Genomic DNA, 24,026 nt, shown 5'->3' on the forward strand with positions numbered 1-24,026 from the left:
ATGTGTCTTTAATCACACATGTACCTATGGACATAGTCACTGTTGCATATAGTGTCTTTATACACATGAAAACCTGCACCTACAGAGCAGATACACACTTTTTCACACATGCACAGCAGGGCTGACACTTTGTTCCAAATGTAATTTCCGAGCCAATTAGCAGCATCATTGCATTGTTAGTTTTAGAGCCCCCTCTGTGTCTAACCGGTCTGGGAATGGAGATGGATGCTGAGCTTTGCTCCCACCGGGGATCCACCTGTTCTTTTCATCCTACACACTTTACAACAGCAGCTCTCCCATGTTCCTCCATCTCTCTCTGAGTGTTTTAAGCTTAGTTTTTCTTTTATTTGATCGAGTGGATACATTTAGTCAAAGTTGAAGAGAAATGGCAAATGTTCATCAATCGTTCACATTCTAGCATACAAAGATTTCTTTCAGTGGCAATGCAAATGCACTCAGAGAAATGGTTGGATTTCAAAATGATGTATATTTCTCCTTCTGTGCATGTTGTATGCCTCAATGTAATTTATTTCATTTCTAGGATCATGTGATTTCAATACTTGAAACACAGCTTTTCAACTATTAAATGATTCACTATAATGACTAATTAGCTTCTTTTTTGTATGCCAGGTGCTGCATTTATCTGTGTAGCAGAGTTTTTTTGTGCTGAAACCAAAGTTAAAAGACACAGTACAGAGGAGAACTACAGTTTCATTTTGAATATGTTCCTGCAACTCTTAGAATATCAAAATGTGGGGCTAAAAGGGAGGGTGACAACCTTCAATGTTAAGCACCATCAGCCTCACTACTTTAATTTGTTGGGCTGTTGGTTTGATGATAAATACTGATTTACCTGCTTCCCATACATCAGCAAGGTAACTGCAGGCTAAGGAGGATAGATTGACTTTACTGAAACATCAGACAACTAAAGAGCATTACTAATTTATATCAACATGGTGACAGTTTGAGCAGTGGCTTTGTATGAATTGCTGCATCACTAAATATTGCTCCTGGCTATGTTTTAGGAATCATTGTATTTAGTGAAGTGAAACAGGAACTCGTAGAGCAGATGGGCTGATAATGATGGTGTTCCTAATGAAATAGAACAAAGGGGAAACAATTTCTCAGTTGATTGCCCGTTCAAAATCATCCACGGCCACAAACATGCAAAATAAACCACACATGGTACGAGGTTAGTTGGACACACCTTCAATTAGAAAGTTAAGATGCTCGTCAGATTTACAACATGCAGCACTTATTATTTTTAAATGTTAGTTGATTTGCATAACCCGCCTGCATTCTCCAAGCAAGTGTGTTAGACAAAGCCTGGCATGGCAGACAAATGGATGTAGTTGGTATAACTGAATACTACTTTTAGGGAATCGCACATCAAATTCAGCCAGACCAGACCATATAGAGAAAGATATGAAATTCATTCAAGGTAAACACAAGAAACTTGTGCTAAAGAAAAAAATTAATTAATTAAAAAAAAAAAGGACCAGACTCAGTGAGTAATTCCCTATACTCCCTATATAGACCAGTGAGCAGTGCTGACCAACATATCATTGGGGTCATCAGGTGGGAACCTCCTTTCATCAGTGTTTCGTCTAGTTGGGCCCACGACACCTCCAGGAGGCTAGACAATGACCACTGGCGTCCCAGAGTCACCCCCCTAATGCCAGCCATCACTGCTCCTCACACCACAACCACCATCTTTTTTTATTTTTTTCCTCCCACAGCCACAAGCTACCTCAGCCTCTCACCAACTGCACACCAGTAACAGCGGGGTGGGGATGCAAACCCTGGTTCGGGTAGGGGGAGAAATAAAAGAGGTTAAGATAAGAAGGAATAGGATTCAAACCCTGGTTCGGGTAGGGGGTACTGAAAATATAGAGGCTGTCAGAGGTGGAGGCGGGACACGACAACTAGCAGATTCAGCAGACAAACTCACCTAAACAGTCCTATAATCAGCAAAAATGCCAGCAAAAACTAAGACATACAACTCACTCAAAGCCAACTCACCCAAAATGGCCGCCTGGATTCAAAAGGCTCACATGGGCCAAACCCTCCAATTAAATATCCTGAATTTCTTCTTTGCTTCTTCCAAGAGTCTGTTTACCCTAAGTGCTCCCCCTGCTGGGCCCCCAGCTGCTATTGCTTCTTCTAATCCAAATCCATTGACTGGATTTTACTGCTTCATCTGACACTATTTTCCTCACACTCTGTCCGCTTACACCCAGCTCCCTCAACAATGAGACAACAGACTACTTCCACTGGACATATCCTAACTTTCCATCCTCGCTGCTCTGCTTCTGCCCCCAACTCCACATATCTATAGCTTTTTCCTTTCATATGCTTCTACTACTAATTCCTCCCAAGGAACAGTCAGCTCTATGAAATAGACTCTCATTCTACTCCTAGACCACAAAACTATATCAGGCCTTAAATTTGTAGAGGCTATCTCCTGGGGAACAACAAGCTTATTTCCTAAATCTACATGCATCTCCCAATCACAAGCCTCCCCCTCCTAAGTTTACCTGCCTTCGTTTATATACCTGCAGCTAAGCTTGTTAATACTTGGTCATGTCGCCATGTATACCGGCCTTGTGACAGACTAACCTTACAACCTGACAAAATATGCCTTAGAGTTGCAGTACCTGAACATAACGAACATAACGGGTCTCCATTTACCCAGAGTTTTAGGTTCTGGGGAGTTGGCAATACGTCATATCAAAAATCTAACACTCCTTTCGTCCATACTCCACAGTTCTTTCCAACTAAGCTTTTTCTTCTCTACACCTTCCCAATTCAACCACCGTCCCTTCTTAGCCTGAGCCACTGCCTTTGCACCCCTTAACATTTCCTCCTGTCTACGAACCTGCTCAACAACTAGTTTTCTCTTCTCCTTGGGACCTGCTCTACTCCACACTGGTTTGCCTGGGCCAAGCCCCAAGCCTCCCCGGCCTATTTGCACATTACCCACAATCTCTGCATGTCTAAGAGTTGCTTCTGCCTCCTGAGCTGCCATTCTTGGTTTCCACTTCCTCCCCTTGGTTGGGTTTGGAACCACCTTACTAACTACCACATCTTTACTCCCAGCTAACAGGAGCTCTGTCCTAACTTTAGAACATTTAAACTCCTCTACTAGACTAAATACTGGGAGCTGGAGTATGCCTTTCCCATACAGTGCCACAGTACTTAAGCATCCAGGAACACCTAGCCACTTCCTAATATAAAAACTAACTAATCTTTCCATTTTTTCTACAACAGATAATGGAATCCCATACACAGACAGTGGCCACATCAACCTAGGAAACAATCCAAACCGCAGACACCACAGCTTCAACTTTCCTGGAAGCTCTGATTTATCTATTCTATCCAGTCCTTCAGCAACATCTTTCTGAAACTGCACTGCCCGCTCTCCATCATTCATGTCTGCCTGGTACCATCTGCCTAAACTCTTTACTGCCTTTTCCCTAATTAATGGAATGCTTTCTTCATCTATTACAAACTTTCTATCACTTAATTTCCCTCTACTCATTGAGATACTTCTAGACTTAGTAGGTTTGATTTTCATCCCAGCCCACTTTAGATTTTTATTAAGTCTCTCAAGTATTCTCTTCATACATGGCACTGTTGTAGTCACTAACGTCATATCATCCATGTATGCTCTAATTGGTGTAAGGCGCATGCCATCCTGATGTCTCTCTCCACCTACAACCCACTTGGAAGCTCTAATAATTATCTCCATCGCCATTGTAAATGCTAATGGAGAAATCGTACACTCTAGCCTCTGCCAACCTGTTGTGAAACCTGTTGTACTTAGGCACAGTCTAATATCCTGAAAATATGCTCTTACTAAGTTAACAACTACTACAGGCACTCTAAAATACTCAAATGCTTTCCAAATAAGGCTATGTGACATTGAACCAAATGCATTTGCTAGATCCAGAAATATAACATGCAAGTCTTTTTTCTCAATCTTGGCTGTCTGAATCTGATGCCAAATCATGCTAGTGTGCTCTAAACACCCTGCGAAACCTGGTATTCCTGCCTTCTGCAAAGTAGTATCTATTAAGCTATTCTTTTCTAAATAACTAGCTAATCTCTGTGCAACTAAACTAAAGAAAATCTTCCCCTCTACATTTAGGAGAGAGATCATCCGGAACCGACTCAGGTCCGAGGACTCTTTCTCCTTTGGAATAAGAACGTCTCCTGCCCTACGCCATGCTCTAGGAATAACCTGTTTCTCCCAAACTATTCTTAATTGCCTCCAAAAAAACTTTAGGATATCAGGTGCACTTTTATAAACCCGGTAGGGGACTCCATTTGGCCCTGGGACCGATGAAGCCTTTGCACGCCTGACTACCTCATCAACCTCCTTCCACCTAGGTGGTCTAACATCCATCTTATGAGCTATCTCTCCTAATGGTGGCATGTCAGGTGGAAGGCCTACTACTCTACGCTGCTCAAGATCTGAATATGTATTTCTTAGATACTCTTCCACCTCTGACTTTGTTGCCTTAAGCTGCCCTCCCTTTCCTGGTTAAACAATCCTTTAACAAACTTGAACGGGTCCCTGTAAAATGCAGTCCTTACATATTCTTTCTTCTTTCTCTTTTTCCTAAGACATTCACCCCTTCTGAGTATTGCTAGCCTGCCTCTCAATTCTTCCTGCAAAACAATAATTCTCTCTTCTTCTGTAGCTCTTTTCCACTGCTTTCTTAAATTTCTTCTTTCCTTAACCAGTCTCCATCTCTTTTTGCCGTCCAGACTTAACTAAATGTACTCTTTCAACCCTCTTTCTATCTTGCACCCCAAATCTTTCTACACCATAGGAATAAATTATATCTCCCATCTTCTCTAGCCTATCGCTTGCATTTCCTCCTAAGCTACCCAATATTATTGACAAATCTGCCTCACATTCTTTGTTACTATTTGCCCTAGGCCACTTAACTCTAGCTTTCTGCTCCATATTTCTCTCTCTAACCGGCCTGTTCACCTAAGTATCAGCTGCATCCCTTCTTAGAACCTCCTCCTCCCTCTCCGTAGCTGTGTTATTGATTGAAAGAACCAGCATAGAGAGGAAATGAGTGTGGATGCTTGGAGTCATCTTGTATAGTGTTTTTCAGGTTTATCTGCTTAAGTGGGACATGAGTTGAGTCCTGTCACCTAAAAGCATGGGTGTTTCTAGGCTAAACAAGCAAAAAATAGACAGTGGGAAGTGTGTGTGTGTGTGTGCGTGTGTCAATACGCTGGGAAAGAGAAGTTGCCAAGTCACAAGTTGTTTACCTTCCAGGCAAGGTCAAAGACTTTCTGGATGTCAGTCTCTGTGCTTCTCAGTCTTTCACAATAACACTCAAGCATATTACATAATTACAGTCTACACACATCTAACAAGCAATCACAGTGGTGTGATCTTTTTCTTCTTGCTGGTCTTAGCAGCATCATTGCTTTCTTATTTTACTTGTGGTATTATTTAAACTTATTTTAAAATAAATAAAAAGCAAACACCGGCTAGATTGATCTGTCAAATCAATTCTATTGAAACCCGTCCTAAGTGTTACATATTGTTTTACTGAATGCATTTTAGGAGCCTGAATGTAAACTGCAAATATTCAACGTTTTTGTAGAAAAAGTGAGAAATATTGACTACATGCAAAACCTTAGAAATTCCATAATACTACCATGTATAAAAGTTTTGAATGGCTCAAAGTTAGGTGGTGTAGTTTAACTATAATTTTTGTCACAATTTTAATCACCTGCGTCATACATAATTCAACACTGTCTGTTTGAACATATATGAAATCTAACGAGGTCCATGTGTCACCTCAGATGTCATCATTTTGGCTATATGAGTTAGAAGAGTTGACACGGTATGTTTCAGGGTATGTCACTTTTACCTTCAGCAAAGTGTAATAATGGGAGACAGTCGACCCCGGTAACCGGTAATGTGTTGCAACCCCTCTGCCAGGTTAGTGCCGTGCTGTGACAGACAGGTGTCCAGAGGCATCAGAGATAAAAACTATTCCTTGGTCACGACATGTGCTCCTCACTGTCACAAAAAGATGTCAGTTATTTAAGAATGACACATGCAAAGTGAGTTGGGGTGCGCTGGGAAGAGATGTTACCTCAGAACCAAAAACGGCAGTCTGTTTTACATTGTTTACTGAGAAGTGCATTGAGTTTTCCTTCTTCTTTTTCTTTAACAACATGTTAGGCTGTTGGGACTTTATGATCACCGGTCTTTGTGCACTGTCTGTGGTCCTGAAATGTAAAAAACTATGAGAAATTTGAATGTTTTTAATAAGTTATCCCAAATAAGATGTTTTTCTTATCACATCTGAACAACCCATCTGAAATAGTCTCAAATTCAACAAGTGGCAAGCATGGCTACCCTCACACTTGCGGTTGGTTATGTTTCTCATGTATATATCATAGATTATGTGCTGCGCCAATGTTTTTGGCAAATTACCGATAGCTGGTTATCAGTGGGTTTAGTCATTTGCGACCCCTAAGCAAATTTGGTTTTGGTAGATTGCACATAACTGATGCACGGTCAGGTCTGAAAAGAGCAGTGCTAAGAATGTGAACAATGCACCTCAACCTAATTTGTCTGACATTGTAAATCTGGCCTATGGGAATTTCAGAGTTAAACTTGAACACATTTTTCCTTTCTCTTGTGGTTTACATCCAATTTACAATGGCACACCTGGGGGGACTTTGAATTAAGGCTGACATTAATCAATGGAGATATCTTTTTTTCTTTTAATACATTAAAATGGTTCATCTGAATATGAAAGCCCATGAGTCTAATCAATATGATTTTTCCTGATCAATACAAGAGTCTAATCTCTTAGCAGGGGCAGCTGAGGGATTTACTGCCTGTCAAGACTGACATTTAATGACAAGAAGAAAGTCGGAGCCTCCAGCTGGAATTTACTTTTATTGACAATCTCTGTTGATGGTCATGTGCTGAGCCAGCAGTCTTAACAGGCAGTGATGCATGAGCGGGCCAACACACACATTTAACAACCACACACAGATCTATGAGTCAGACTTCATGTATATGAAACATGCTCCTTCAAAGGCATAAGTGTATGTGGCCTGTTCTTACCCACATGCACACCGCCTACCACAACAACACTTGCCCTTTGACTAATGAGCCTGTCAGAAAAGTCAGATAGCAAAAGTCAATCAATCTTTAATCTCCAGGCCTAATGAAACTTGAAATTGAACTCACACCCTGGATGGGTGTTCAATGCTTACAGGGTCAGCAAAGAGGCAATCCACTGTAAATGTAAATTCAACCTCAGCTCACTTGTTTGGACCAGTGGGCATCAAGTATTTGCCTTTAAACAAAAATGCCACACTTACTTTTAAACTAAGTGTGTGTGTATATGTATGATTCTTTTTTTTGTATTCAGTTTGTTTTGTCCTCTTGCTTTCCATTAATTTTGATTGATATATGGATACAAATTCATTACTTTGAGCGCTAAAGATTTGGAAAGGTAGTGTTTCCAAAAGATTTTGCCCCACATCCATTTCCTTTTTGCTGTAGTATTTCTGTTGAACTGTATTAAATCCACTTTTATTTCCCTTATTTTATGCCACTTCTGTTGCGTATAATATAGTAGACACAGGTGCTTGCATTTAGAAATGTTATTTTTCAGCCATGACTGATGAAGTAATTGGGCTCACGTATAATAGGAATTTGCTATGGATTGGATTTATAAGTTGCATTGCTTTTGTGTACAGAAAAGACTTTGTGATTTTGTAAATCTACAGATTATTTGTCAGGGATACTAGTCTGAATATTTTTAAGAAAAAATAAATTACTTTAAGTGATATTAAAGGCTACTATGATCCTTTTTGATCGCTTTCTGGAGTACTGATTTAGTCCCTTTGCATGTTTTTTTTTTTTTTTTTTTCTACCCCTTTCACTGTATATTGACGAAACATTCCGTTCAGTGAGGTTATTTCCTTGATGTAATTTATGTCCACCATCTGTGACACACTAACTGTAGAGTCTGTGTGCTGTCTCAGGCAGTGCTACAATCAATCCTGCCTCGAGGGAAACAACAGTTGCCGACTGAGGTCAACTGTGAGCGTGTGTTTGGGGAAAGAGGCAAGTTCTGTCTATCTAACAGGCTTAAGCCAAAAGGCAGAAAATGTTGAGCAGAATGCAAAACATTTGGTTTGGATACTGAGTGTCTGTTGGCAAAGCTAGAAAGACTCTCTAGCTTTGAGAGTGTCTTTGATTATTTTTTTTCTTTGATTCTGAGCTTTTTATGGTTTATAAACTCCATCAACGAGGTTATTTTTTCAGTCCATTTGCAGGATTACACAGAATGATATTAACATGGAACAGATGGAGCTTATAGGTTAAAAAGGAACCCGATATACGTTTGTCATCGATACCTCCAGCTGTACCACTAATCCCAAGTTTTTTTTCCAAGGTTTTTCCTTTTCAAAATCTTAAAGTCGAAGTAACATCCAATCAAATCCAGTGCCAAAGCAACCCTAAAGAAAGTGAGGTTATCTCAGCATTTTGATCAAAACCAAACCTTGGTGCACTGACTCAAGGCCCATCTTTAATTAAGTTTTAAAAACTGACGTTTTAATAGGAGTTGATATTTTTGCCTTTTATCATGGATCATCCAAGAATGAAATATGTCCTCTTGTCAATTCAGTCCCCATTTCATCCAGACCATTTATATCATGGAAGAGTGGGCTTTCAGAGATTTGTTCTGAGTGTCACACTACTTTTTTGTTGCCATGGTGATGTATTTAATTTTTTTCACACAGGCAATAATTTTCCCTGCTGGAGATCTGGCCAACTCTAAAATGCCACATTGCCAGGCTTTTAGTGTGAAGAAAGTTTTCTTTTTCTTTTCTTGTATTTTGTCAGTTCTTATAAAAAGAACGAAACCAAGTGGCAAGACGAGGACAGTAGAGAGAAAAAAGTTGCTCTTGGAGTTTTCCTCTCTAATATTGATCCATTGAAAGATGATAGGTCCAGTCGTTTTTCAGCCTGCAGCTCATTCAGACAAGCACAGAATTACATAAGGATTGTTTTAGTAAGATATTCGTCATTACTGTTACCAATATCATTCAATTTCTCAGTTCCAGGCTTCCAAACTTTAAATGTACCTTGTAATTACTCTATCAGCACCATGTGTATTCAGAGTTGACAGCTGATGGGTACAGTTTTAGATTTTTTTTCTGTTTGCTTGATAGAATGTAATACAATGGCTACAATCATGGATTATCTCACACACTATCTCAACTGTCCACAAGGTCTCATTGATTCACTGGGGCAAGTTTTCCCTCCTATGTCTTTCTGTTGGTCTTAGTGTGGGGAAATTTATCTGTATGCCCCAACGAATGGGGCAGCACCTGATTTGTATTCTGCTCAGCAAGGTATTTGAAGCTTTAAAAGCAAAGCTGTTCACTGCTGTGGCTGACTGATAACAGACTCTGATTTGTTAAATGTGTAGCCAGCTGAGGGCAGCCTCTGAGACGTGAATCTGAAAAAGTTGCTTTGTGCCTTGGATGTAATGGAGCCAAAATACCTGTGATGGACACAGCCTTTGCACACAGCGTCTCATCTGTCAGGAGATGTTTCCGCTTTAGATTTACATACCTGTCAGCTCTACTTGTCTCTCTTACAACATCTGAACTTCAATTGTGTGCTCAGCCAAAACGGTAGAGAGGGATTACTTCAGATCCATTAAATTACTAAATGTCTCTTATCTTCCTTCACCCTCTGCGGTGATTTCTCCCTCTAGATCAGCAATAGATAGAGTACGGCTTTAGGTATTTTTTTTTTCCATGCCAACGTTGACAGCGTGTTAATCACATTCCAACACACTGATTCACTCATGCAGGTCTCTAAACATGACTTACCATGAATTTTCAATTAAGTTTTACCCCAACCATTTAACAGAATTACTATGGCATCTTGTGATAACAGAAAACTTGACAGACTTCTTCTTATTTAACTAATAATCATTTTTCACACATTGGCAAGGAGTCTATTTGTATTTCGGATATGCCCTAGAAAGCTCTGCTATGCTTCCCTGCAGAGTACAGTTAAAAACGGACACAAACACCAGCTGTTTATGTCCGTGTTTAAATGCAAGTCTGTGATTGGTTGACTTTTCCCCGAAGCCCAGCCACTTGCATGCTCCTTCACGGGCGATTTCAGCAAGCTAACCTTTGTTTGCCTTTGTCAATCCTTTCCTTTCTTTCGATTAGTCAACTAAAGATTTATCTCCAGGAGTCTTGTCAGTTGAACCTCTTCTTTCTCCACTTTTCAAAATATTTTTCACATTAGGTGTGACTGAGCAAATACTCACCGTCTTTACTCTGCTCATGAAGTTAGAAAAGGTACTACTGTGATGAAGAAGAGCTTTATGCTCTCATTTTGTTTCTGTTCCATTTGATCTTTCTCATTCTTTTCTATTATTTACCATTTACAATTCTGACCTGCAGAAGTGGCTGTTAGAAATAACGTGTGTGTGTGTGTGTGTGTGTGTGTGTGTAAGTCGGTTTTCCGTTATTAGGTCGACAGTAAAGTAATGTTGAATGTTTCACTGCCTGTTGCCTGGCTTGTCTTTAGTATCAAATGTCTTTTCTGTTTTATTGTAGATCAAATTGGTGTGTGCATTCTCACTTTGTTGCCTCATTAGGACTTTTTCTTGTCTTAATGAAGGCAAAGACAAATTTCTGAGTCTCTGCTTAGAGTTAGGACTAGAATAGACATGTACTGGTAACGATGAAGGTCAGGGTTTGGGTAAAGCTGTCCACAATGAATGAAAGTGCAATGACCTGATGTAAACGCTTGTGTGTGTGTGTTTGTGTGTGTGTGTGTGTATGGAAAATACATGGGGACATGGAGAAAAGGAAAATATGTACATAAACAGAAGTTTAAATCATACAGGGTGCACTTAACACTGTTACAAGATACACATGGGAACACTTAAGGTCGAATGTGTGGCTGCTTTGTGTGTGTGAGACTCAACAGTGGCCGGTCAACTATGCCGCCTCAGCAGAAGAGATACGTTTCACCTCGTCTGACAGCATCAAAGAGAATACCTTCAACAACATGTGTCATTCTAGGAAGAAATTCCTGACCGCAGAACTATCTGATGCCCAGACTAAGATTAGACTGGTGTCACTGCAACAAGAGAGACAGACTGATGGATGATCAGAAGGACAGATGCACTTCAAACCCAAAAGATGAATTTGGAAAGCATTTCATATTCACATTGTTAGTTTTAGTTGGACATGTCTTTTCTCTGATGCACTAAAATGATGGTTTTCTTTCCAAGGGTAGCATGAATTTGTCCATAATATTTTGGTTTAAATGGTTCTCAAAAGTAGTGTCCATCCCAAAAATACTGTGCAAGATTTGCCTGTATGAATAGGGACTCGACCTGTTTTCCATTGAGGAATGTTATTTGTTGATTTCTACACTCGGCGTGTCTCAGCCATGTTTGGCTAAAAAGATGACAAGTAGGGGAGGATGTAAGAAAAATCCAAGTATGACTATGCCCGGAACATCGGGTTGTCAGTTTGAGAGTTGTGTACATTTGTCCATGTATACACAACCTTATAAGGAGAGGTCAACAGTTCACTTGTGTGAATGTACTAGTCATATATGGGCACAGCAGAAAGTTATTTTACTGTACAGTATTTTGGAGTTATGTCTGGATTTATGCACTATACAATGGATTTTATTCATATATATATATATATGTATGAATGTATGTATGTATGTATGTATATATATATATATATATATATGCGTGTATATGTATATCTATATATATGTGTATATATGTGTATATATATATATGTGTGTATATATATATGTATATATATATATATGTATATATACATATATATGTATATATATGTATGTATATATATGTGTGTGTATATATATGTGTGTGTGTATATATATATATATGTATATATATATGTGTGTGTATATGTTTTAAGAGCATAGCATATGATTTTTAAGTATTTTTTTCATACTTAAAAATGATGGACACCATAACATTTGCAACATATTGTTTCCTATATTTGATGCTCCAACTTATGATAAAACTCTCTCAGCTGGTTGTTGGATCATATCTCGTATATACAAGTCCACCTGGGCAGGAACCATGGTCAGACGCTGTCCAAATTATTCTTGATCTAATCAAGAAGCAGAAATGGGGTGGGGGAGTTGTTGCGCTCTTGCATTCTGTTATCATTTTCCTCTCTGTGTATCTTCCACTTCCCTCTTTTTAAATATCCTGTCCTGCCCCGAGGCATCCGTAGGCTAAGCCATTTAGGAAAAACTGGCAGCAGAGCAATTACACTGCCTTGGAAACGGTGTTACGCTGGCCATGTGTAACTATAGCAACAATCCAGCCCATCTTCTTGTTCCCACCACAGTGCAAAGGAGAACAGTAAACTGGCTATAAGTAACTGAACTTATGGTTTCTAATTAAATTGTGGGCTCTAAGCCCAGATGGATTCACATTTGTGTTAATGATGAAAAGCAAAGGGAAACAAGGGATGAGATGGGAGGAAAGGAAAGAAAAGGCTTCAGAGAAAGGGGGCAAAGGTTACTGAAGAGAAACGAGGAAATAAATAAATGACATGCATATTTAATTCTTGCCTTTTTAACGGTTTATACAGTTTGGCTGGTCAGTTAAAAATTTATTGTTAGCTTTTTGTTGAGCTGGGCCAAAAAAGCCATTTCATTGATGAAGAGAGAGACACAAAAAAATGTGTAAGAGGGGGAGGGAAGAGAAAGTGAGTTATTGTCAATGAATCCGGCCACTAAAGCCCTCTGAAGTGAACTCAAAAACAGAAACACAGAGCTGGTGGGGGGCAGAGGTGAATGGGCCTCTTCACTTCATGCCAGTTAAATCCATTTAAAAATTGGAGGGGAAATTGAAGAGAGTTGCAGTCTGTGTTGAAGTGGCAGCGAGAGAGGCCGGCACTGCCAACTGGACTAGTGTGCCACTGTTAAACCTAATGTGACAACAACAGGAAGAGGAGGAGTACAAGGAGGAAGAAGCAGAGGTGTATTAGACAGAGTGAAGAGTGACCACAGAATTTCTATAGTGACAGGAAATGTCAGCAAAGGAAAGACGACAGAAAGGTGTCTTTTTTTCCACCCACTGGAAGTTTGTAAAGCGAAATGGCAAAGACCAAGTGGTTGACAGAAAGACAGTGAGGTTTATTGTGTGGTTTCCAGTTGGTTGAATAGCCCTGCCATTTGCTTTCCCATGCTCCCTTTTGTGTGGTCAGACTCGGCTCTGGCAAACGGTTCAAACTGCTGTTTCCTGGTAACAAATTAGAGCTCAATACCGCACGTGTTCACAGTAGTGTTTTTAGGAAGCTGTTTCCTCAAAGGGGAAATGTCCAAAAGTGCCGTAGTTGTCTAAATATTTGTTTTTCCATATTGCTGATTTATTTAACAAGTAAGACTGAAAATAAAATCATACCAAAATACTTTTTCTTTACTTTCACCGAGTGCTGATTTGCAGATTTACACTTGATTTGCTGTTCAAGGTTATTGTGCTCTATCGCAATAAAAGGGGGCCAAGGGGCCAACTCCACTGCATGCCCCTGCCTTATATTTTCCATTGTATCTTTTTCAATGACTCTAATCTATTTTGCAATAAAAAAAAGGTAATCATAAAATGAAATAAATCTAGTCCCCATGATTGTAACACTTGCGTCCCAGAGATTTAATTGAATTGCCCAGCAACAAGAGCTTCATAAGTATAGCAATAATTGAAAAGAAAAAAGAAGGAACTTCAAATTCACCTCTTTAATGCCTGAGTATTAAACGACTATATGAATTTAAACTGCTCTCTTCAGCTCACTAAATGCAGTTTTGTGTGTGTCCTGATCAATCTCAAAGTATTCTGTTATTTTCTAATCCTGGTTATCAGTTACCTGCTTTCATGGTCTGCGCTATATTAACCTGCATTTCCTTCCATAAACTCTTTTGCACACACATTCACCTTCTTGCTGACTTGCACAGTGTTTGATTGAGCATGTAATCAAAGGAAAAGAGAGGAGAGAAAATGGGAAGACTGGCAAACACACCACAGGAGCATACATCAAACAGAGGTGAAATGAGAGTAAAACGGGTCAAATGAAGATTGAGGAGTGAAATGGTGTCTTGGTTTTTGAATGTTCAATGGAGTAAATCTTGAAAGCAATAAGAAAGTGAGTGGAGAGAGCTGTCTCTTCTCCCTATTCTTTACAGTTGGCTTTAGGTCTACTTTTTCACCACTGACAACCTTAACCAGGTTTGATGACCATGAAACAGCTCAAATGATAAAGTATAGCATCTATATATTGCAACCTTTTCTCTTTTTTTTTTTTATTTTATTTTTTTTTACATATTTACAATACACGTGCGTAATATATTTAGTGTGAGTGACAATGCACAACTTTCAGCTTGTTTCTTTAGGTAATCACTTTGGATTTAGAATCATGTTTTGAATCATTAACTTTTTAGTCAAAACCAACCTTTTATCTTGAGCCTTTTTCATATGCATTGTGAGATGTCCCTCTTGCCACTGGCTGAAACTCAAGCTCACAGCATGTCTGTTAAAGGACCGCTGTGCTTCTTTCACTGCAGCCAAAGAGTTCTTGTTTAACCTCACTAGTCCACAGGATTCTTTTCTGAAGGACATCATGTTTGTTTGGACGATAATGTGCAAAGTTCTGATGAAAATTTTTTTTTGAGGAGTTATGCTGCTTAGCAGCTGCTTAAAGCAAATGAAGGTCTGATAACTCGATGAAACCTTCAATCTCATGGTAGAATCCAAATTTTTGCGCAGCATTCTTCACTTTTAAAAGATGCTTCACAAAAATAACACGCTTACTGTGCTTAAAACCAAAAGAATGTTCCATTTTTAGCTTTGTGTCGTTGTACGTCAGTGTGTATTGTCTATATCCGCTGTGTGGGTCTGCTTCGTACTCTTTATACTATCTTATTATTCAAAGAGGAGGAAAAGGCTGTTTTGAGAGGCAAAATGCTAAAGATAACTGTGATGGAGGCGGTCGACGTAGGAAGAGGGATAGGGTTTAAGATGAGAAGGAAAATAATCATGGTGGGAGGTCCATTTTGGATTCAAGTGAATGAGATACACATTTTGAAGGCAGCTGTGGAAATAGAGGTAGAAAATGCAGTGCTGCTGGTGGCTTTCAAATACAGTAGAAGCAAAGGTGTGATGTATGTCAAATTGTGCATCTAAACCTAGATTGTGCTTCGCAGTTTTTCATTTTTCAAACCTGTACCTTGTATCAAAAAGTGAGACTGGCTGGCTGAGGAACTGAAAGCAATTCAAAATGAATAATAAATGAAAGGCATAAACACGCATGCTACCCTGAGTTCTTCAAATATACATTAAACAATTATAAAAGACAAAAAGTTTATCGTGTTATGGACTAGATTAAAGCATAGAGTCGGATAAGAGAGCCATAAAGAGAGATGAAACCAAAGAAAATGCAAATGGTGTCTGTTTCACTGAGGACAACCATTAAGAAAATGGTTTTATCAAAAGATTGTAACCAGACACAGTCTGTCAAATATTTTGACACTGGTGTCACTGGGGGGCTGTTATTTCAGTCCAGTCTGGGGTGAAGGTGTTCACATCTCACATGCCAAAGTATAAAACCTTCACTCAAATATTCAGAATCTTTTCATTCTTGTTATGCCACAAAGTTGGTTTCAAAATCCTCCACGACGAAGACAATGTATGTATTTACTTCTGATATCTGATTGCCATCTACTTCAGCATGCATAACACAATAGCTAAGTAGGCAAACAAAAGATGGAGGCATACATATTAAGGAAACTCTTGGATATGGATCATGAAACAGTGTAAGACGCATTGGGAATGTAGTCAATGAGGTTTGATCAACGCAACATTGGCGCGGTTTTGTAAAATCTAAAATGAACCTGGACATTGTAGCCAAACTTGATCAACACAAAAACTTGTGGAAGTTGAACAAAGAAGCAAATCAGGTTGCACTACAGCAGCAGAAGCTTTGTGTTATGTGTCCTCCAGCTCATACCAAGACTGCATAAAGAAAGGATGGAGCATGTAAACAAACGGTTGTCGAAATGATGCAAGCTGTGAACCAGCAAACATACTAAGACACACTGTAGTAAAGAGCGCTGTCACTTTTTAGTCAATTGCATGAAAACAAAACGTACAACATTTATTTTAAAACATTCTGGCAGTAGAATGAAAAGGATCTTTACATTGTCGTCTATCTGTGACTGCCAAAATGCTGAACTATATTTTGTTGAATTCTAGGTTGTCTGCGTCGAGGCGCAGTTTTTAGAAACAACAATTTCTGTGCCGCAGTTGTGGCTCACGGCTCCAGAGGCTACTTAGTCCACTTGACACTGCGTCACTCTCAATGCACGCTGCTCCCATCATGCAGCTTAGATCTCATAACTGGCCTGGAAATCATGGAACACTGCAGCTGGTTTGGCAGCATTGGCTGATTAGCATTCATATCCTCTCTTGCTTGTTGTGCTGCGCACGCACACACACACACACACACACACACACACACAGACTGTCCCCATCTCTTTATGTTGGTGTTCATGTAAATATAGAACTTGATACATGTGCTATATTTACACACCTTTTTGTTCCGTGGCCTCGCCATCTGTCACTCCTTGGCCTTTAATAAGCTCTTACTACTTGCTTCCTCTATTTGCAATTATAAGCTGTAGTTTGTGTGTGTGTGTGTGTGTGTGTGTGTGTGTGTGCGTGTGTGTGTGTGCACAGTAGTGTGCATGAGTTTGGATGTGAGCTTTCAGTACTTGCAAGATGCTTAGCTCAGCACTCTTTATTAATCCTGACTGGAATAACTAAACAAAAATACTTAACTGAAAGAGAGGAAATAGCCTGAAGGCAGTGAAACTTACACACACACACACACTTTTCCATCACCTCAGACGAAAACTTTTACAGCAAACCAGATTTTAACGCAATGATTTATGTTATGGGTACTTGCTTTTTGACTCCAAGAAGGGAGGCAAGTCCCCACAATGTAACTTTGCAAACAGATTTATGTCATCACAACATAAGTACACACACTCGCACACACTCATTTATGTTTTTTCAGTCAGATTTACAAGCTCCTCGGAGACATTTCCTGTGTAAAGCTGTGTGTGTGTGTTGGGGCGTCCCAAGGATTTTCCAAGCTCCTTATTTGGTTAACAAGATGCAGTATACTGCAGATAGGAATGAAGGGGGGGCGAGATAACCAGACATAATGTGGAGAGATTCAATGAGAAGATGGGGAAACTCCCTGTGATGATAGAAAGTAGTTTCAGTGACAGAGGAGGATTTGATGTAAGCACACACGCAAACTGTGAGGCACTCCAACACACTCTCACTAGTTGGACCAAACTGGAGAGGGGCTGCTGTTTATGGCTTTGTCAACTGTTTTGTATAGAGCTGTCCAATAAAAAATGACCATGACTATAAAAGTTATTTTAACTGCCCTGTTCTGTATCAGACTGATAATATGGCTCTGAACAGGGAAAACAAGTCACTGGGGTTTCTTGCCAAACTTTTGGCCCATATGAGAAAGCTGTAAAAGTTTTTCAAAGGAAGCAGAAAAAAGATTATGAGGGTTAATGTGGGTTTCTTTTCTTTTCTTTATAATGGATGTATTCAGAGGCACTCGGCTTATTTAGGGTTTGTTTTTCTTTCATTTCCTTTCAGGTAGCTATAATTTCATTCTGTTGTAGGAAATTAAACCTGCAAAGGCTTGAAATTGTTGTCATCAGTTAGCATTTTATTAGTCTATTTCCGCTGTTTTCCAGTGTCATATTAGTGGTGCAGTCATGTGCAAATGCTTTGGCATCTCAGATCTGAGAGATGGTGGTGAAAGAGATTCTGAAAATATAACATTTATACAAATCATTGACTTAACAATACAGTAAACACATTTAAATGCTAAATTCTAATCATAGAGGCGTTTAAAATACACAAATTTAGTTTTTAAATGTGGGGGAAAAAATGTGTGGTTCTTTAATTATCACATGTTGTTCAGCATTTTAGATTATTGAAACCTATTCCTAGTCAAAACTCAGTACCAATTTAGGATATTTTTTCCAGCACACATGATAGCCTGATGTCTGAAACATCTGAAATTGAAGACACAGGTCTATTGTCAGATATGCTGTTTTGGTGCCACCACTATTTCTGGATTTGCAACTATGGTTACTTTGGGTAAATAAAGAAGAGGCTTCTTTCAGAAAGAAAGAGAACCATCTGTTTGTTTTCCAATGGTTGTATCATAGCCCAAACTAAGATGTTTTTCTGAATCTAACCAAACAGTAACCAAAACAAATTGTGTAAAATGAAAGGCTTGTTGGAACTCTGGCCTCCTGGGTGAAAGTCCAGGTTTATTTGTCCACTGGTATTTCAACCTCCAAATATGAACTTTGTTGGTTTTGAATGTCCTCACCCATCAGGCTTCAGTTGCAGATCACCGACTTGCACATTGAAATTTGATGGTAAATACTTATTCTGATTCAGATGTGATTCCAGGAGCTCCTGACAGATGTCATTTCAATCTGAGATGAGTGTGTTTTTGTTCTTTATTAGCTCAGGATCATTTGATCATTCTTACATTTTCTTCCAAAGACTTAGATCCAAGAAGTATTCAGATTGCACCAGTTAAAGTTAATATATTTAAAACCCACTTGGTTTAATAGCTTTTCCTGAAGCACTTGGCCTACAAATTCCAAAAAAAGCAATGTACCAATAATTGAATAATATATGTTTAAATGGAAGTTGTGACACATGACACTGAATGAACAGATTCCACTGTCCGTGTGCCGTAGGTTTTCCATAGGAAACAGCTACTACACTGACTTAGAAAAGAAACATTTTCCTCATAAAACATCAGACATTCATCACCAAAGGGACACTTACAGAAAAAAACTGCAATCCTGTCAAAGGTGTGTGTCTGTGTTTTGTGTTTCCATTATTCTCTATAAATCAAGATTATGTGTATTAGTGAGCCGACTGTATCTTATTAGTGGAGGCCTGCCTGAGTGGTGCCGGCCTATTGTTGTGGTTTCCCACAGTGGGCAGAATCATTATCAGCTTTGTCGTATAAAACATTGCATAATGGTGCACACACGCACCCGCTCATTGCTCTAATTTGTAAAGCTGTGCCGCACGTACATTCTTGCTAATTAAATCACACTCTGCTGTCACAATCACATTTATGACAGAACTAGCTGTATGTTTGAGGCCCTCTGTGTATAAGCTGAATTAACACAACTTTACACACAACCAGGAACCCGTGCTTACTCTTTTCGTGCCCACCCACACAGAGAATACATACAGATGAACACACACACACACACACACACACACGCGTCTTTTTAATCTGTGACTGAAATCCACCCACCAGAAATATTTTCCACACAAACAAGTTTAGCCTGAAAGGTCAGTGCTTTACAAAAACACAATCGCACGACCCAGTTTCCAAAAGGTTTGGACGGTTTACACACACAAAAAGAGATCACACTCATAATTTTTAAGACCCTTGACGTGTTTATAATCGCAGCTATACACACTGAAAGAGACGAACATGCAGGTTTGCTGTGTCAGTGCAGTGTATCCACAACTCCTCTTCCTCAAGCCGTCCTCACATATATAAACAGACACTCCAACCAGAACAGCAGCAGCATTTTCCACTTGAAACTTGAAATAAAGTGGTGATTCCCAATCCCAAATTTTCCGATCCAAAAACGTCGCTATGACAATTTTCCTTGGCAACACACAAACAATTACACACTCACACAGGAAGTTTTAGCGCTCGACCAGCAGTGGTGCGGGTCATTCCACTCTCCTCAGCAACCTGTTTTGTGAGTGTCAGATATGTGCCGTGCATCAGGAGGGCTCTATGGATGACTACAAATTGGTTCTTTTTGCAGCTTTTAATGGTGCAAACAGACCAAAGTTTCAACGCTACCGTTACTCTCGTAAGACACAATAGTGTCAAAGTTTGCTGTCCTTTATCTGTGAGGGACCTGACTCCGCTGCATGCTGCTGGAAGATGTGTAGAGATTCCTGTTTTTATTCACTATTATTTCTAGTGTGTGTGCTCAAACTTTCACTTCATCATACTCTAGGCTGGAGTATGTTACAGAAAACAACTCGGGAGCAGATTGAATAACATTTTAGTGAAGAAAACAGCAGTTTTAAAAATGTCCTTTTTTATTTTAATTTTTTTATTTAAAGTGCATCAAGTTGTCATACGTGAATCGACCAAAGAAGGAGAGAAACTAATAGAGGAAAATTCTATTTTGCTACACTCTGGTCACAAAAGTGTGTATGTTGTAGTTTGAGTTGGGTAATCTGTAGGCTGTTTATTTCACTATCTCCCTTTTATCTGGCCAGTCCTTCTCTATTTAAGAATGTCAGTGATTTGTTTTATAAATCCTGACTGAAATCTTGTATGTGAAAGATCAATGAGTGGAACCAAAGATAAAACGTAGGGAACAAGCTGGATGCATGGGGATGGAGAAGCACTGCAATGGCGATTTGTCAAAGCTGCTCAGACGCTCACTTGTTTTTATGCTTTTTAGCAAAGTCAGAGGGAGAACATATCTGTGGAAGGACAGATGTACACACATCGTGGTCCCTGGAGTAAAGTGTGTGTGTTGCGTGTGCATATTTGAATTCCTGCAGCCTGAATTCCTTTAGTGTGCTCATGTGTGGATGTGAAAGCACGCTTGTGTGAAAAATTTGTCACGTAAGTGTGATTACCCCCTCTGTCTGAGTGTGGCACCATATTTTTATCCTTGTGGTTTTGACTTTGAAGCCCTTAGAGAATCGAAGGAATGCTCAGTCACAGAGGGTCCTCCCAATGATACACATTGTGCCAAACAAATGTTAAAAGCTTGTATATTTCACATTCGGTGTGCCACTATCGCATATTTTTTCAGCACAGGCTATTCATTTATACTCAGTTGTCACGTGACAAGCTCACCAACACGGAAAAGTATTTTGCTCCCACTACTCTTACTTTGAACATAATTTGTAGATTGTTACATCATCAAATACACATGCACAGCAAAGCACCTCCAATGTACAGTGTAAACAGTGCAATATCAATCTGTCATGCACATTATTTCACAAACACACACACACACATCCACCCACACAGATGGATTCAAATTGGTAAAGTGAGCGTGCAGCATGTGTCCTCTTTCTCAAACACACTCATCAGTACAAACCCCCACACACACATACACCACTGTTCTGGAAACAATCTTCTCCACCCCTGTTGGTTACCCAAACAAAGTGTCGCCATGGCAATGGGACAGCGTGCTGTACAGCCAGCTGTTTGTCATGCAGCAGGATGTGTGTGTGTGTGTGTGTGTGTGTGTGTGTGTGTGTGTGTGTGTGTGTGTGTGTGTGTGTGTGTGTGTGTGTGTGTGTGTGTGTGAGCGGACCTAGATCAGGGCGCGGATCGAGATGATAAATCCAGTCCATTATAGATGAATTATGTCTGCGCTGATGCACTGTCTGGATATTCTGCTTTGACGGTGCAATCATGCAGGAATCACTGTCGAAGTTCGTGCGTTTCCCAGCAAGTTGTTCATCTGTGAGTCTCTGCAAAAATATGTAATTGCCATTTTAGACATATATGGCAACTTGGATATAACGTTTTATTCTCCATTCTCATGTTTACTGCAGTTGATTTGATTAAAATGGTCTTGTGGGTTTTTTTGGGAGAAAAGTGGCCAAAAGCTGTATTCACATGGGGCTACTGTTGTTTTGGGTTCTTCTGGGATTTGTCTTCATTTCAGAGCTTTGTGCTTACCTGCCCTGTCTGTAATTTGAAAATACAGACGTCATGAACCTTTTTAACAAGGATGTAGAGAGTCTGCAATGAATTGTCTGAAAGCGATTTGGAAGACCCACTTTCAGAAATTTTAACTGTCACCATGGAATTGGTACTAGACACAAATATGAAGTATTAAAATCATATAAATGCACGTCTTCCCACTGCTTTTTATTCATTCAAGTAGATGCAGCAGAGGTTATATGCTCAGAGAGAATGTAAACCTAACCAAAACATCTCTATCCCATCGGCTGGGAGGTTAAGAAACACACTCGAGCGCTCCACCTTGAGGGAGAGGAGGGTTTAACTCCATCACCTCTTTGGCTGCTGTGTAAGTGTCAGCCTGGTAGATGTGAACTTCTCTACAGCTGAAGGTGAAATCTGCTCTCCATCTGCTGCTTTGGAACACGGTTAAGTGGACTAATACCTCCAGTGTAATGAGCTAAATTCTCCCATTTGCATGTGTATGTTAATGGTCGCATGTCATATTTTTAAGGGTTAAACTTTACAGTCTTTGTATGATGCAGCTGAGATATTAACCTGTGATGTTACGGTGCATAATTGGAAGATCAGTCAGAAGAACTAATTTGATTTAACGGCTATTTTTGAACACACTTTAATCGCATAAACAGCTCACTGAGCTGATAGTACTTCACTATGGGTACGATTTTTATTTATTTATTTATATTGTTCTGCAATTCAGACTCTTTGCAAGAGACAGATGTTTGTGCATTTCTGCAAGAATAAGTTGATTGTGTATAAACAGCCACTTTGACTGCATGGACTCAAATGTAATTGAGCTGACAAGATGCTGGAGGACGATTAAACACAGGTTGCAGGCTTACGATCAGAGATAACACTTATATAAGGTGTGTTTATGTGTGAGTGTTCCCATTTGCTGCCCTGTAGGCCAGATTATGAGAATTCTCTCAGCTGTCTTTGTTATTGCCTGTAGTGGATTTGGATCAGAATAAGGGGTTTGTTCCAGAATGGAAACGCAAGATAAACACACATGTCCACAGGCGCTCATTCACACACACAAACGCACACTGCATGCACCGCGCCCCGTGTCATAGCCCCGTGACTGGCGTGCCAAATATGACCGAGGCCAAGCGCCACAATAAACACTCACTCACACTGCTCTCTATACTCTGAGGCATTTGGTTGGTCAATACTTGCTGCCACGCTTATTGGTTTATCATTTGAAAATCTTTGCTCAGACAAAGAAATGATTGTCTCGTCTCTGTGCATTGACAGAATGCTGTAACAGTTGGGTTTATTGCAGTCGTGTCATGATATACAGACACTGAAAGGTTTAGATGGAGGGCAACTTGGCTATATATGTGTCAAAGATGAAGATGTTATTTAACATTTTTTTGTGTGAGGGAAGAGACTAAGTGGAATAATTGATTTGTATAATCCAAGTAGGTTGCAGAACAAATCGGTGCCAATCTTTTTGAGACGTTCAAACATTCACTTCAGGGGTTGACATCTATTTTGGAAAAAAAAAATTAATTCTTAGTTTCATGCTCCATCTGTCCTTCCGCTGAACCTGAAACTGAACTGCTTCTTATTGCTCTGTTTGACTTGCCTATATGCTCATCTGTTGAACTTCTATCTGTTTGTTTCACTTTGAATTCAGTCGAGAAATGTGAAGAGAACCACTAGCACACAATCTCCCATACTGTTCCATACTGAAAACTGATATCTTGAATTGGCTACATTGATTATTAATTGTTCTAATTTCCCACAGGCATCAGTGCAAAAAACAAATTGATGCAAAAAAAAAACACACCTTCATCTTTTGCTTCTATCCTTTTATTTCGGTCCTGCCCAGACTGCTGAGACGGCTCTGATCAGATGGGGGTGGGGTGGGGGGTGGGCTTTAATGCCTTCTGGCACGTATTAGTAGCATGTTTGGGTCCGTGGATTGCAGGCTTCTGTCGATCAGGGTCGTTCTGAGGAATCCCACAGATGCTCAATTGCATTGGGATCTGGGGCGTTTGGAGGCCTGAGAAACATCCCAGGCTCTTTGCCGTGTTTCTCAAGCCAATCCTGAGAAGTTTTAGTGATGGTTGCAGAGGGAGGCCATTTTTTTTGGG

General features: G+C 39.7%; 1 protein-coding gene across 3 annotated transcripts in view; it reads left to right on the forward strand.

The window, feature by feature from the left end:
• slc8a1b (solute carrier family 8 member 1b) overlaps positions 1–24,026 on the forward strand; it is a 143,170-nt gene that overhangs the window by 68,589 nt on the left and 50,555 nt on the right. The window lies entirely within an intron of this gene.

This window comes from Odontesthes bonariensis, chromosome 2, assembly GCF_027942865.1.
Source record: "Odontesthes bonariensis isolate fOdoBon6 chromosome 2, fOdoBon6.hap1, whole genome shotgun sequence".
In the NCBI taxonomy this organism is placed as follows: Eukaryota; Metazoa; Chordata; class Actinopteri; order Atheriniformes; family Atherinopsidae; genus Odontesthes; species Odontesthes bonariensis.